The sequence below is a fragment of the Salarias fasciatus genome (assembly GCF_902148845.1).
Source record: "Salarias fasciatus chromosome 7 unlocalized genomic scaffold, fSalaFa1.1 super_scaffold_4, whole genome shotgun sequence".
In the NCBI taxonomy this organism is placed as follows: domain Eukaryota; kingdom Metazoa; phylum Chordata; class Actinopteri; order Blenniiformes; family Blenniidae; genus Salarias; species Salarias fasciatus.
Genome location: NW_021941229.1, coordinates 19,069,155 through 19,083,192, shown reverse-complemented (window position 1 = coordinate 19,083,192; position 14,038 = coordinate 19,069,155). Strand labels below are relative to the sequence as shown.

Genomic DNA, 14,038 nt, shown 5'->3' with positions numbered 1-14,038 from the left:
TCAGGATCAAAATCTTTTTTTTTTTCTTGAAAAAAAAAGAAAAAAGAAAAAAACTCCCCATGATTCATTGCAGTTATGTAACAAAGAGACAACTATGAAATGATTTGTTGTGGGCTGAATATTGTCTGGTATCTTTCCACTTGTAGTCACTCAATATGCACCAATAATGTAACTCATGGTCTGAAGGAGAATAAAATGAACAGCTGTATAACAGTGTCAACTAAAGCAGTGCACTGACATTAAAACAAAAAAAGTGACTTAAAAACTTACATTGCCACAACATTTAACATTTTTTTGAATTAAGAAAAATTGTAACTATTGAAGGAAACTATATTCATATTATTTCAAATTACTTAAAATATGGTGACAACTTTAGGTTTGTAGCATAACCGATTTAATGACTGGGTGACACAGTGGTGCAGTGGTTAGCACTCTTGCCCTGCAGTAAAGCTTCACTGTCAGTCCAGGTGGATTTGCATGTTTTCCCTGAGCCGGCGTGGTGTTTTTCCAGGAAACCCGACTTCATCCCACAATCCAAGGACATGGCTGTTAGTTCAACTGGGGACTGTAAATTACCAAATTTGTGTGTGTTTCTGTGTTCCCAAAATCTGGGTTAAGCTGTGGAAGCTGTGGATACACGGCAAACATGCGCAACTGATGGCCACAGTCTGAATATCACATGCATGTTGATTAAAATTAAAAACTGAAAATTTGCAATTCTCTTTAAATTAGCCACCGCAATTCCCATAAATCTTTATGGAAGATTCAAACACAATCTGACTTCCTGGTAGACTTTGAATGTTTTTTTACGGCCCACACAATTTCACAATGATCAAATCTGCTCATCTCTGGTATAGCGCATGATTTACTGATTCCTGTTCGTAAGTGACATGACTATGACAAAGAGTTGGAAGTGTTGCACATCCTGTCCAAGCAATTGAAATGTATATTTTTACCAACCAGTGGAAGCTGGTCGTCAGCTCTGCCAGCTCATTTCATTCAACAATAACAATTCCCTGTAATGGTTTGCACATACTTACATATTCACACCTGATCTTAGATTAGACTGATGAAAGATTTCATTGTGAATGCTAGCATAAGCAAAATTTCCATCTGAAAAATAATTCCAATTTGTTAAATTAAAATTTAAAATCATTAAACAGCTGAAGGCTTTTCTCCATAACCATAAGTAAAAACTAACATGCAGACCTGTCATGTCATATTAAAGTGCAGCAGTTCAGCAGAAGAAACCAGCAGTGAGACAACTACCACCTTCTTTCAACGCACTAAAGAAACTCTGACATTTCACAGTGGTTTGGAGACAGTATCCAACACAAAGCTGCTCCAAAAAACGGCCGTAACATTGGACTAACTGGAAGTTCAGCCTGTTGTCTCATTGCACACAAGACAAAGGGGAAAACCATGCATGTACAGTATGGTATGCGCGTGTGTACGTGTGTGTGTGTGTGTGTGTGTGTTTGTGAGAATGTGTGAGTGATTCTCCCGAGGCAACAGCATTGCTAATGGACTCCAAGTGGTTGTGGGAGGTAAACAAACAAACAGTAGCAGCGGCTACTACATCACACAAATATAAAGGAGAGCTGAGGACATGGCGATTGAGAAGAGGGGGAGAAAAGAGTGGTTCATAGAGGGTGGGGGGGGGGGTTGGAGAAATGTGACAACAGTGAGCAGAAGTGAGGAGAAAATAAAAAGAGAAAGGGGGAAAGAGAGGGAGTGTGTGTGAAAGATGCAAATAGAAAACAGCAAGAGAGAAGTTGACAAGACACAGTCACAAGGAGAGCACAGTTTAGAGAGGAAAAGGGAAATGAAATGAGCTGAGAGACAAGAGGAATGTAAAGCTCAAAAAAAAAAAAGCTGAGAGGAAAAAAAAATGAGTTGACAAAAACACAGAAGACTGGAAGGGTGGAAAAAGAATCACAAGGTAAAACCGTCTTTATTTGCTGTGCTAGTCAAACTCCAGTTCAAACTATGGCGAAGATTTGATATATTGTATAATTTCAAACTATTTCTTGCCTGCTGTTTCAAGCTGGGCAACAGAAACAGCCAAGTCACATCAACAAACTGACACTTTGTTCTAATCAAAAGAGATTCCACCTCCACATAACTGACTCTAAAATGTCAGCTCCACCAAAGAGGCTTCCCAGAGAGCCTTTTCTTTCTGGGACAGACAGAGGAAAAAGGGGTGGAGGAAGAAGATAATATAACATGAGAAAAAAAGGACAGGTTGGATTTCTCACTCATGTTAAGCTCATATTGCAGAACCATGGGGGCCTGCGGGTCGTTCCAGTTTATAGCAACACATAAATGTGACGTGAGAGCAGCAGGGAAACTTGGGTTCGGGACTCACGCAAGACTGAGATATTTTGAACCGGCACTGACACAAGACCAGAAATTCCCCTGACATCCAAGTTAAAAGGAAACTACATAAGCAGCACAGGAAGATGAGGAGGGAGGAGAAAAAAAACCTGAAAGTGCAAGAAATGATTCAGGAGGCATCAGCAGAATGAAAGAGCACCAACATTTGCATGTGTGGACACAGTATAAAGAACTGCACAATGACTGTGAGATTCCTTTTTTTTTTTATTGGGGTAGTGTTTGTGAACTGATAAATCCTTTACGTCGCTACCGACTTGCAGCTGTCGCATGACTGTCTGGTGTCAAAAATACAGCACATAACTATATATTTTCCATGAGCCTGGGAGATTGAATTTCATGCCTGTGATACTTTGCCAGCACAATATCAGTTTTAATGAGCAGAGGATGGAGAATTTTCTAACTCTGCCTGTTTTTTGCTTTTCACAGGCCATTTAAATTCATATATACAGTATTTGTGTGTTCATGTTTGAGTTTGGTGGGGTTTGCTCTAGTGCCCCACAATCTTAAGTAAGATGATACTATATAAAAGAAGAATGGATATTATGAGACAATATCAGCAGAACTTGCAAGTGTGCAAATCACTTGAACAGACTGTGAAGTGAACTATACAAATTATTGCGCACAATGTTTCTTTTCCAGGCACAAAATTATATTAAAAACAATAATAAAGGTGAGTCAACACTTGTATGACAGGTAACAAAACCTATTTAACCTTTAAGTAGAGTTTAGGTTGATTTTTTTTATTTATTTATTTATTTTTTTTTGCTGTGCCATTACCTCTATTAGGTTTTTCAAACCAGTCAAGAAGCAGATGATAAAAAAACAAGGTCATGACTCAAACTGAGGTTTATTCGAACAAATGACAAAACAAGCCCCCCCCTCAAAGTGATCTTAAATCAAACCTGATTTGCAGTTGGTATACTGCAGCCTTGTGACTCTATGCCAGTTTTGCCACATCCGGCTTACCAGAAACTTTCGACGGCATTTCAAAGGTGCGCTTTTCCAGATTGTGATTGTGCCTCGGCAGGTGAGAGCACTCTCTCAAAAAGGAGCTAATTGGCTACATGCTGTAGGTGATGCCTGTATTTGATGCAGCGTGATAATTTATTCCTGTAAGTACAATTATAAGGCAGGTGTGTCACTGCTGCTGTGCAAGCACACCTGGCCAAATGCTAATCTAATACTCTAAAACACAGTGGATTAGTGCAGCTATCATTTTCGATCCATGAACACAGGGTCCTAAGACCTCATCCATATATTTAGCCAGTTAACTCCGTAAGAATCCCCTGCTGACCCTCATTATGCACGGTACTGCTGGTATTTCTTTAGTCACACAAGAGAAACAACAAGTACTCTGAAGCTGGCATGGCTTCAATTCTGATAAGCGATTTAACAGTCATTTTTTTAGGCGGCAAGACCTAAACTCCCTGGTAACAGCTTATTTAAACGTTAATCTTATCTTTAATTTAAAAAAAGAAAGGAAAAAAAAGAAAAGAAAAGACATTTCATGCACCACAGCTACATAAATAGAAGTATTAAACAAGATTTTCAGGACTTTTCAGGACAATCCTTACCACATGTGCGTTACTTTGCCAGGTTGTAATCTAACCTTGGATACCCTGTTCAACATGACCTCCGTCTGAGGACACAGGGACCATGAGATGGCCTGTTGAGTGTAACTGTCACACAAGGACTGGAATTAGGTTAGATTTCACAGGAAGTCCGTATGTTTGTGAGAGTATGAGTATCAGCACTATGCATTAGTTCCAAACATGATTTGATTTCCGTGGCGCATGAGACAGTAAAACACGGAGAAAATAGAATAAATCAGCGTGAAATGAAAGGGTATTAGTGCTGGGCCTGCGAATGCACTATATATAACCTACACTATGTGTCGCACACCAGTTTAGGATGCGTACTATTTAGCTGATGAAACTGATGTGTATGTTTCACACTTGTCTCATCACCTTTGTTCATCCATGGTCCAAATCAGGATCACAAAATGCCGGAGGTGACTATTACAGGCCAACACAAAGAGACAGACAAAAACATGGGCAATTTAAACACATCATTTAACATTAAATGTGTTTGGACATTGAAAGCACCGAGAGAAAACCTACACATGCACAAAGGGTGATTCAAACTGACCAAAGAAATTACATACTTTTCCAAATGCTTAAACTCAATATAGATTTTATATAAAAACTGTTGGAAGCTCTAAATATTCAGGATGTTGGGTGGACATTAGAGTAGCTCCATTACTAACGGCAAGTAACTTGTTTTGTTTTTCTGTTGTATAAAAGCATATCAAGATTCACATTTGCCAATTCAGAATTAAATGTATATTGGCAACCTACAACTGTTACCTTTTTGTAGCACACAGCTTCATTTTTAACTGGTGTTATGGAGTAACACATTCCAGTAATGTGACTTTTGCCAGATATGCATGAGGAACCGATGACTTGTGAAATTAATAGTGATGTTAAAATGACTAAATTTTTCTTGAGCGTGTTGTTTGTATCTTTTTTTTTTTTTTTACAAAAGTACAAACGTTTTGTAGTAGACAAAAATAGTGGGAGAGCTGCTGTCCCTCTTTGTCCTGCTCCCTGACATTAGCCTGATTCCCAGTATGGAGATGTTTTTACAGTATAAATAAACATTAAATTATTTTTCTAAGTGTCTGCTGCTGCTGTCTTGCTGCCTCTTCTTGTTTTCATTCCATCATTGATCAATTTGTTAAGCAAAGTTAAGCGTGACAGTTTGAAAAACCAAACTTCAATAATGACCGGCTCGAACATATCAAAATAAATGTGTGCTGCAACATTTGACATCCCATCAACTGAATCAGTCATGAGGCTGTCGAGCTCAGCTAATGTGTCTAAGCAGCGCAACTATGTACAAACTAAACACATCCTAAATAAGAGAAGCAAAATTAACACAGAAGTTACCTTTCCATTCACATTAGTGTTAAAATATTTTGTTTTGGTTTCATCTGAAGACATAATACCGATTTCATAAATGGTATAACATTAAAAAAACAACCTGTGGATCAGCATTGAGATCTTTGTTTTAAGGTTTTCCATTCCAACAGGATAAATTTGGAGACACATTACTAACACCAACTTGTTTTGTTGCTCTATTATTAGTCAAGATGTTTCGTTGGTTCAACTAACTGTTGGGAACTTCCAGAGCATTTTCACATCAACCACCTTATTTTTCACTGAGGGGAGTTTCAAAACATGAACGGAAATAAGAATAATGCAGTTTCAAAATGACTGGTGAGAAATCACCAAAGACATGGACTATTTTAATTATTATCATAAATCTGAGACAACATTTTATAAAGCATTTTATATAAATATTAATAATGTTATAAATTTAAAAGGTTCTGATATGTAATTTTACTCCTTTAAAAGCAAGGATACAAACTCACATTGAGCACTGTTTAACTTCTGTCAATAATTACTCATTTTTTATCCTAAGAACTCTTTTGGTACATCAAATTAACCTTCGAACAAGTTCAAATGGGTTTTTTATTCCCTCTTCAGGGTTACAGCAGGTAGGTTTTTTTTTCTAACTTGTTGGCAACATGTGACATATTGTATTACACAATTTAAATGAAACGGTATTAAATGGTGGAGAACAGCTGTGGCTGAGGTGTCATTGAAACAAGGGCATGCAAGGTGAGAGAAATTTCAAAAACACATGAGGTCTGTGATGGCATTGTCACACTTCGTAAAAGGCCACATTTCCTCTATAAAAGTAATTTGCTGTATAAAATAGAGCCGCCTAAATGAGCACAAATTATCTTTGAAACTTTCCAGTCTTTAAAACACCATCAGTTTTGCAAAAGAGTGAGTGACAGGAAGAGAGTGACACAGAAGAAGAGAGAGAGAGAGGGAGGGTGGGGGGGTGGGGGTGGGGTGCAGAGGGAATAAACATGCCATTTTGATCACCCTGCGCCGTTGTTTCTGAGCTGAATGTTCTACAGTGACACATGTGTGACATCAGAGCAGCCCAACATGGCCGCCAGAGGAGCCCAGTGCAACGCGAAAAAAAAAAAAAAAAATGAGGACACATCTTTCAGCATCAGTGCTCCACTGTGTACAGACAGGAATATACACACACACTCACGCACGCACACACAGACAAAGACATACACAGAGAACCGTGCCCACAACGCCTCAGCGCCCCATGTACATTTTTCAATTAGAGCAGACAGAATGCTTTAGTTCATTCTCCTGCATGGAAGCGGGGGAAGAAAAAAAAAAACTGCAGTGGGGCTAAATGCTGTTTTACATCATGATTAGAGAAGGTGAATCAAAAGATGTCTCATGACATGCAGCAAAGATTTCTCATGATCGAAATCACAATGTCGTCCAGTGTTAAAATGTAGCATAAAAGATGGCTTGTTCGAGTGCACAGCAATACATTTATTTTGAGTGCTTACACAACAACCCTCTGCCCGACCCTCACACACAAATGCACACACTCTCTCTCTCTCTCTCACACACACACACACACACACACACACTCTGACACGCGCCAGCGCGCACTTTACTGTGACCTAAGAATCCCCCAGTCAGCACCACGCTAAGCTAGCATACATGTGCTCAAATAACATGTCACCTTGGATAACCTATTCCCGCTGGTAAAATGCTGAAATGGGCTATGGCAGGCCCACGCGAACAAGAGCTTGTTTATCCCTGTCTCAAGTCGGAATTAAATAAACAGTAATGCCCTCACATGGAAAAAGAACAGCCGTCTGAGTTTTCATAATATGCACAGGAGTATAGATTTGAGTTTCTCCGTTGAGATTGAGTAATTTATGTTAAAACATACCTGTTGCATAAAATGAAAGAAATGTATTATTTTCATAATAGTTCCAGGAACTGATTAGTTTTAATCCTTAGGTGACTTTAGGTACTTGCTGTTGCATGATCCTGAGCTATGTTGAATAGTAAGATCTTAAGGTACTCATACATTTTTTTCTATATTTACCTTTGAACAGGTCATGCCAGTTCATTTTCTTTGTTTCTTGTGTTAATGTTAAACTTTACAATGCCTGTACATACGTGGGAATGTAATTAAGAAGGTACACACATAACTCTTTCCAACAAAGAAAATGAGTTATTCCCTCACCATATAAATAAGCATGCAAAGTGAGACAACAACAACAAAAAAAAGGATTATGAGACGTATTGTTGCAGTGGCAGTAACCACAAAGCATTTCGAGCAGTAAAAACCAGAAAGCATTCAGACAAAATTTCAAGTCAAAGTGGCTTTCACCTTTTGCAGAGAGCACAATTGTCATGAAAGCATCAGGTAAGTAATGCTGTAATTTAGCTCTAATTGCTAACACATGTTAGCCTTTGGAAATGGGAGCAAGGGAGGGTGGGCTGCGTAGTGAAAACCACCCGCCTCAGATTCCTGTCTTTTTCCACTGGCCCCTGTGAGCTTTCTGCCAGGCTGTTGAGGACATGAGGAGCACATACAGGACAGGTCACTGCCACAAAGGAGGAGAGCTGGAGTGAGGGGGGTGGAGGGGGGGCACTTATTTGTTCCCTTCACTTATTACCTTATGCACTAATTAGCAAGCTTTGTTTACTGGTAGGAGTCTTGAGAGAGGCCTGAAGTTAGCAGAAATTAAATTTTGTACAGCACACGGGAAAAAGAGCATGGAAAATTGAGGTGGGCTGCGAGGATAAATGCCATCCACTGTGCTCTCGCTCTCTCTCTCTCAGTATGCCTGTGTCTGTGTGACTGTGTGTCCTGTGGGGTTTATTTATGTGTTTGCGTGTGTGTGTTTGTTTGAGTTCCTGTGCATCACACCCTGAATTATATGTTTGACTTTCGCAGTACGCCTAACGTCCCTTCACTGAAAGTCCAGACACAAGACATTTTTTTTCTTCAAACCAGGTTAAGAATTTGCAAATATAGGTGGGGTTACAAAGTTTGAAAAACTGGAATTTGAACATACAAAGGGGTTATAAATTTGTTACGCTTTTCAGAACTGGCCTGGTAGGATGAGCCCTTATAGCATGAGATAGCCCTAATTAATTCTTAATAGACTGATAGCCACAAATATCATCAAATATAAATGACTATGGCTATGAAGTAGCCCTATCATTAAGTTAAAAAAAACAGAAAATTCACATTTTCCATCCTGTTTAGGAAGGTGATCTTATGACTGTTGCAGAAACACATCTTTGTCATAGTTCTTAGCACTCTGTAATTCTCTGCTATGGCTGCGTGCTTCTATTCATGCTGAAAATACTTGGAACAATCAGATGTGCACATGCTCCCTTTTTTTTTTTAATACTCAAGCACAAACGCACAGACATGCACACATATACACACTCGCACAACACAGGCACGACATTCATGCCATGTGATCTCGCTAGGCATTATGCCAACGGCCAAACATGTCACTTACCAGAAATCTCTGAGACAGTGTGAGAGAGCGAGACAGAGAGCGAGAGAGAGGGAGAGGGAGAAGGAGAGAGAGAAATTCTGCACATTTGTCAGTTTGTGAGAGCTCCTTGTCGAGTGTAAGTACAGTACATACACAGGGAACATGAGATTTAGCTGCTACAGTTATCTGCAATGGAGTGTGGTGTGGTGTGGGGGCAGTCAATTCTGAGAAAAAAGAGACACGTGATCTCTGAGATCTAATGTGGAATTGTTCTAAGGAACATGCCATGTTTACTGTTCATTGTCTAAATTCTTGGAAGGCTTCCTGAAAAACTCGTCGCGAGCCAAAGCAGCCCAAATCAGTTACATTTCAAGATTCCTAATAGCTTTGGCTGATCCTCTCTTTCTCTCATTTACTCCCTCATTATTTTTCCACTTCCCTGTATTTCCGCATGGGCATGAATTGTGTGTTTGGGAAATGGCAATAAATATGGAAAATAGACTGATATTTCTGAACACAGACAAAATTATTATCGCCAACACATCATAGGAGGAATAGAAAATACATCTAAACGATGCACACACACAAAAAAATCCCTACATGCTTCATCTTAGCATCAACATCGACTACCACTGAGTGAAACGATCACCGGCGTGTTATCATCGTACTTGTAATGAGAAATCAGTCTGAGGAACTACTAAACCTTTATGTGTTTGGAAATCACCAGCTATGCTACAAACTTGTGGGATGCAAATAAACCAATTGTGCTATAGTAAAATGAAGATAAATAAGAATTGCAAATCAGATCTTCAGTGTATAATATAACAATTTCTGCTGAGAACTTTTTACTTTCCCATTATTCAAAGGGTAAATGTCAGCTGACAAGGTATCGTCTCATCGCTGTGTGGCTACATTTAGATGCAATTTAGCGTACGCACATGCTTTAGTACAGCTGGCAAAATACCATCATTTGGAAGTCAATCTGATTCATGTGACTCCCCGCTTAATTCTGGCTTTGATAAGGAAATACTGAGACAAGACAAGGTCGCATAGGCGTCCAAACATTGTGGATGATTCATATGCATTTCATGAGCTTACAATTTACAGCTTCATAAATCCGTACTTTAACTTCAAGGATACTCAAGCAATATCGATATCTTTTCAAGCATACCGCATAGTCAACATCAAAGTTCAAAGACCAAGTATTTTTACTGAGCTGCTTTAACATTAGGAGAAATATAACCCAGCCAAGTTCTAGCTGTTTTTTTTCTCACATAAGAGACACCCAATTAACTTTCTTTCCTTGAAGATTTAAGATACATCAGGCAATTTGTTACTGTAAGATTTCTGAAAAAAAAATTAAAATAAAAAAAATGCCGCAAGGGGACAGACTACATGACAAATGATCTGCTCGGCGGCCAAAGAAAACGAAATGTGCAGACATACTTTGAAAACGAGAGTCATTTTCAAGCAGGTTTAATTGTTCCAACTAAAAGGACTAAAACAGCAGCAAAGACTCACATTTCTGTCAAAAAAAAAGTGAATATATAGAAAATTACCACAATTTATGATGTCGGGTGATTTTTCTAAAGTCTGCGCTTAATGTGTTACAGGTCTTCATTTTCAATAGAAAAGCAATTTTCTGTTGCTACCCATAACTGTTTGAATTGCAGGTCAAAGAACAGCAAAACAAGCCTGAACACACAAGCAGCAGCAAGTTTTTATCCACCGAGGTTTAACTTCAACGGGCCTCTGCGCGAGCCTGAAAGCACAAGACTAATGTATGAGAATATGATGTATGACCAGTGGCCTGTATCGCATACCATCAGCAGTGACTCATCACTGTCTCAGGAAAGGAAAATAAAGATATATAAACACACTCCCACACACAAGTGTACACGCATATACAGAGAGAAGTCCAGCAAGTATGAGGCAGTAAATGAGGCAGTACTGGGACCAAACACGGCTGCCATGTTTTATAAATTCAGTTTAAATAAAGAATAATGAATGCAATATAGTGGCACATTATGGATGGGTTACTGTAAATTACAATAAGAAGGAACTCATCTCAATATATTTGCTGTTCAGGATTTAACAGTACAAACCACCTACTGTCTGTTTGGTCCAATATTCTAATCAAGGGATGATTAAAAATAAATCCTATCTTTAGAAATGCTATAGAAGGAGTTTATAGAAAGTATCCTTCCTCTTTAGTTTTATTCAGTTTTTTTTTTTTTTTTTCATGTGCAGAGAGATCATCAACTTTTGTTCATTTATGGGTCTAATGAGAGATCAGACAAGAGCCTCACAGTCTTGTGAGCGTTCTCCCTCGTTCCGCCGTTGTCCACATCAGCTATATTTATTGAATCTGTGTTGTCGTTCTCGCTCTCCTTGACACTCCCCACTTGCACACAGCCCCGGGCCCCCTTGTGGAATGCTGTATAGTGAGAGGCCTATGGAGGAAGGGCATCCCGGGACACGACTAGAGCGCACACTCACATGCTAACACGCTCACCGACACACACACACTCATACAGACAAATACAGCTGTTGAGAGCCATCACAATCCTTTGGCAGACATCCAAGTCAAAGATGAGTGGTGTTGGAAGGCCTCCCTTTCGAGAGAAAGAGCAAAAAGTCCTACTTTTTCCATGTATGTATGTGTTAAACACTGAAGATAGAAACTTGGCAGTACAAACCCACATTACTCTGAACTGATTTCTTCGTACAGGAGGGTGGGTCCTATAAACTACCGTGATAAAAAGTGCCTTTGTGTTGCCTTGGGGCAGGCAGGTACATCTGAGGATACATACTGATCTAAAAGGGCTGCACAGCAGTGCAGGCAAATACATTTTATTATCAACAGTGATATTTTTACACGGGAGAAACAGAAACAGATGGGCAATAAAATGCTGGATTGAAAACTGCAAAAGTGTGAACTTCACACTACACCACTTTAAATGATTCATATAACTAAGGAACCCTTTAATCTGTAGTTTTAAGATCCCACCTGTGCAACACCTGTTGGGGACCGGGATGCTAGATACACTGCAAGTTTCACATTTGTGCAGGTCATGATGATCTGACAAAAATAAAATGTACATGATAAAAAAACAAAAAAAAAAAAACATGCAACTAACAGCACTTGGTTTTTGGAAAAACCTTTTCACAGGCACGTTTGGAACAATCACACAAGGCGACAGAGGACCAGACAATAACCATGGCAGCACAATGACAGAGAGAAAGTGTGTTTGTGTGTGCTGAGGGAAGGAAAGTGACAGGAAATGAAGAAAACTGCCACAATCTACTTGCTGGTGAGCCACACACTGCAACCATGTACACACAGGAGAAGGGAGGAGAGTATATGTATAGCCTGATAGCTCCTGCAGGGTTCAGGTAAGGTGAACACACTCTTAACTCACTGATCTGACACAACAGGCATGGCCTCACACAGCACTCCATTTGGGACTTGGGGGAAAAAAATCGACCTCAATACTGTAATCATTGTGATCTTGTGAAACCTATTTAACATAATTTGGATGCCACTTTTGATATAAAAAAAAATCCCCAAAGCCAAAGGAGTCTACAGCTTTCAAGGTGTAAGCACATTTTAAAATCAAAACCATGAAAGATGATGAAACTGCCTTGAACTTTCAGCAGAGACAGGTATAATGCAAGAAGAAAATGCTTATGAGCAAAAATTTGAGAAGCCAGTCCCACTGGATCATATCGTTATTACTACAAAATACTACACTACACCAGCAACTTCAATTGATCTGTGTGCAGAGGAAAATCGAGCAACATATAGCATTTCAATAGAGAGATGAAGAGTTTCTTTTTTTTTTTTTAACTTTAGACCTCATAATGACGCAACGACTGTAATTTGCCACTTTCACCCCTCGTACAGTTGCAACTCATGACACTATTTCCTGCGGTTTAAGGGCTGACCAGCGTTACCATTAGGCTGCAAATCTGAAGAAAGAAAAAAAAAAAAACCCAACAAGCCACACAACCTTCAAGATGGATCAAATTCACCTGGAGCCGAATGACACCTCGGTATAACACCTTCACGTTTCCCTCTTCTTCATAAAGTTTAGGAGTGAGTTGAGGTGGGAGTTTGGAGAAATGACTGCTGTGCTGTGGTGCCAGCGCTCGGCGAGATATGCAGCTGAAGGGGGGGAAATGCACGCAGAGAGACGCAGAGGCGAGGGAGCAATGCATGGCACAGACACACACACACACACACACTGACAAAAACCTATGCGTCATACAAATCAGGCAGAGTAAATATGAAGCCAAGACAGAGGAGGGGGATATATTTACCCGACACGTCGCTACTCCATAGAATGCGGCTGTCAGCCGGCGCAGGCGAGGCAAGGCTGTCTCCTCTTCGGATAACCTATAAAGTTTGTTTGAAAAAGAAGGCAGGCCCAGGTTTCCCCCTCGTCCGCTGGCTCACTCTATCACTTCAGTCCTATCTTCTTAGCCGCTCGTCCCCCATATCTCTCTCTCTCTCTCTCTCTCTCTCTCTCGCTCTCTCTCTCTCTGTCTCTCTCTCTCTCTCTCTCTCTCTCTCTCCCTCTCTCTCTCTCTCTCCGGTCCCTGTGCAGGAAGTAAACGCCGCTCACATGAACAGTATACGGACTGCAAAGCGGCCTGACATCATGCAGCAGAGTTTCTTTTTAAAGACACAGACATGTTGGACTTGTGAGGTGACTGTCGGTACTCGCCGACTGTCCTGCTCTCGGTGTGCGCGGCCGGCGGACTGTGTGAGCGTCGCGCGGTCGCACCGCGCGCCTACGGACACATGAACTCGGTGCACTCCGTGCGCTTAAAGGTGTACACTGCTGAAGCCCACTCTAGTTTTGTATTTCTCTCTTTTTTATGTCTTTCTTTCTTTCTACAAGACCACCAGAGAAGTGGAGCTTCCCGCTTCTGTCAACAAAAAAAAAAGGGGGAGGGAAAAAAAACGCAGCGCAGAGGAGTGTGTTTGGAGCTTTAAGTAGGGCAGGGGCGCGCGGATGAGATCCTAAATAACATTTACATGTGTGGTTACCTCACGTGTCCTTTTGTGATGACAGCCCAGGCTGCACGACGCGCATGTGTGCTGCTCTGCTAAATGATAAGCGCCAACTGCTGGCGGTGTGACCTCAAGTCAACTTTTCTTTACTGCAGGCATGCTATCACCCCACCACGGCACGCAAATCACTGCAGGAGCCTCGACTG

General features: G+C 40.3%; 1 protein-coding gene across 1 annotated transcript in view; it reads right to left on the bottom strand.

The window, feature by feature from the left end:
* nacc2 (NACC family member 2) overlaps positions 1-13,360 on the bottom strand; it is a 28,700-nt gene extending 15,340 nt beyond the window's left edge. The window contains exon 1 of the mRNA XM_030084348.1: positions 13,136-13,360. The gene's annotated coding sequence lies outside the window, so the exon portion shown is untranslated. The remainder of the gene's footprint in view (positions 1-13,135) is intronic.
* Between the last annotated feature and the right edge of the window lie 678 nt (positions 13,361-14,038).